We start from the raw sequence: 3,132 nt of genomic DNA, 5'->3' as shown, positions 1-3,132 counted from the left end.
GTCTTGTGGATCGAAGACGTGTACCTGAACAAAAATTTCCTTAATTTGTTTCCTTTTTTCTTTAGGATTTGTTTTCTATAAATAGGGCATGTAAACCTTGTTTTTGGGGGTTAGACATTATTATTCTATTCTTGCTTTGTAACTTTGGAGATTAATTTGCAACCCGAGCAATTATTGATTTCCCAAGTCTGTTTTGAAGATTTTGGCTTTGCAATTCAAGTTAAATTTCTGGGTTTGTTATTCTCTTTACGTAAGTTCATGATTTCTTTATCGACAATTATGAATTGTGTTCTTGCCAATATGAGTAACTAAATTCACAACTAGGGTTGTGGGAACCATGATCGATTAACAATGTATGAATAGTAAATAAGCAATTCTTGACTAGTATTTTGCATGCATTGATAATTCTTTCGTTTAGAAGTCTTTTTAACGAGTGCACGCGTTAGAACTCGCCTTGTTGCTACTTGCCGGACCAAGGAGGTAATCAACAAGAAAAGAATTATCAACATAGATTTAGTGTGATACTATCTAATAGGCTAGTGTCGATTGGTGCGAAGTAATAACTAAGCCAAACATCGATTATGATGTCTAATATGAGGTAAAGGTAAGGGTTAGTAAATTATACACACGTAGCCGGACCAAGGTGCGGGGTGAAATTCTCTAGATGTCGGACCAAGGATTTAGAGATACCTAACTTATCACTTTACATGTAATACACTAGGAAAGGATTGCTATTACTAGGATTACTGAGTTATGAGCTTGTGGTGAACACGTATACCCTAGTTAATTTTCTCATCTTGATAACAACAAAAATTGACTTTTGTTTACTAATTACTTACTGAATTCTTCAATTTGTTTCAAAAATCCCCCATTTTTATTACTTGTTTCTAGAAGTACTTTGACTAAACGAATATAGGTGTAAGTTAAAGTTAACTCTAAACCAGTTTTCTCGTGGGATCGACCCCAACCTACAAGTTGGGTTCTTTACTTGATAACGATCGCTTATGCTTCTTTAGGGAGGTGTAATTTGAGCGTATCAGACAGGACCCCTGATCATCCTAACAACTGAAAAGCTAAATGAATATGAAAAGGATCCTCCAGAAACAAGGAGGCTCACCAACTGACTATGAGTGCTGAACCGGATCAACGAGGCGCTGGATGCTGATCCTGGTTACCTGTGTCTGAATCATAATACGATGCAGGCCAACTGACATCAGTACATTGAATGTACAAGTATGCGAGTGGAAAGCTAAACATAACATAAGTTTGAAAGGAATCTGAAAGAAACATTTACCTTGGCTTTACTCAAATCCTGAATACTTAACTCAAATGCGAAGTAAAAACAACAATAAAAGTGTAGTTTATGCAAAGCATTTAAAACAATACTTGATAACTCAACATGTTAAAGATAATGCAATAAAAACTCAATTACATAAAAGTAATATAATACTGTAAGTGATTCTCTAATTGAAAACCACCACTATGAGCCTAAGTGGTGATACAACGTCTTGCCCACGCTGCTAGAACTGTCCTATACTTTGTTGTCATATAGAACGCCTTAACTAAATGGATCCACAAATCTACGCTAAAAAGCACTTAAAGAATCATCTAAAAAGTATGATCTTTTACTACTCATGATGGCTACATGGTTTATGGAGACTTTGAATTTATCTGAACTCAAACTCGTCCCCATATTGGTGCTCAATACTACTCCCAAAATATACTTAGCTCATATATTTGTAAAAACAAAACTCTTTCTTTGGTTTGAGATAATTACTCAAAACTTAGCTTAAAAGCTCTCTTGGAAATCGGTGTTTCCTTTATTGCTCAAGTGTGAAAACATTTTAACTCTTGGAAATACTTAGTTCCTGTATAATCTTTGAAGAATGAACTTTAATCTTACTCTTTACTGAAAACTAGCTCAAAGGCTCCTTTAGAAATCTCAGTTTTCTTCTTGTTTAAATGTGAAAATATTTGCTCTTTGGGATACATAGTCCCGATATACTCTTTTGAAGAAATGACTTCAATCTTTACTCTTTACTAAACTCAAAACATAAGTCTTAACACAAAGTTTAAACATTTGTTAAAGACTTTTGGAAGACTCTATGAACTTCTCTTGACTTGACTCCTAACTTTTCTTGCCTTGAATTATGGATTCAAGGATTGTGATTTGTGATAGGAAGGATCTCCTGATGTTTAGGAGTGATTTTAGATAACTAAACATGAGAAATGATAAAGAAATCACTGCCTGGAAGCAAGTCCGCGACGCGGAGATGCATTAAAATATTTGGTCGCGAAATAAATTTTGAGGCAGAATGGTCTGTGAACGCTCCGCGACGCGAGGAAACTTTTCTCAAATCTGAGAAGCAGGTCCGCGACGTGGCCCCAGTGCCCAGATTCTCTCGACTTTTTCCTTCTTCATTTTCCATACCCAATTCGACTAAACTCGACTATCTTTCTCAAATTCTCGTTAGATTCAGATACCTAGTGAATGTACACAAGAACCTAACTCACAACAACTCTATAATCGACTCTATAATCTCAAGAAACTTCTCAATCTCATCCCAATCCAAGAACGAAAGTAAATTCAAGAACACACATCAAGAAAATTCAAAATCTCAACTTTTTAAGATGAATTCATGTTGATTTAAACATACTTAGCGCGTGGGTGAAGGGACCCAACACTGTGTGAACTCACATACCTCGTAGGATTGAATCCTTGGTGAAATTCACACGAAAATCTCCAAGAAATCGACGAACCTTGAACTTTTCTTCTCATTTCTCCTCTTTTCTCTTTTCTCCATGACCTAGCGTGTTTTGGTAAAAGCGTAACTGATCTAATTCTGATTAGACCCTAACTTAATTACCAAAAATGAAATCAAATAATGTCACGCCCCGAGCCTACACCATGGGCGGGACCGGCACTCGGAGACCATTGCTGGCCCCAAGCGAACCCTTGGCCTGGCTTTCTTAACTCAGCGAAAACTTAACTCAACAGAATAACTCAATGCCATGCAAAGACATAAAATACTTAACTGATGAAATCTAGCCAAAAAGGCAACTCGAGTCTCAAAATAGAATATTTACATAAATACATAGATGAGAGACTCAATACTAACTGACTGACTGTCT

Source organism: Solanum tuberosum, unplaced genomic scaffold, assembly GCF_000226075.1.
Source record: "Solanum tuberosum cultivar DM 1-3 516 R44 unplaced genomic scaffold, SolTub_3.0 scf00261, whole genome shotgun sequence".
Classification (NCBI taxonomy): domain Eukaryota; kingdom Viridiplantae; phylum Streptophyta; class Magnoliopsida; order Solanales; family Solanaceae; genus Solanum; species Solanum tuberosum.
This window is presented reverse-complemented; position numbering follows the sequence as displayed.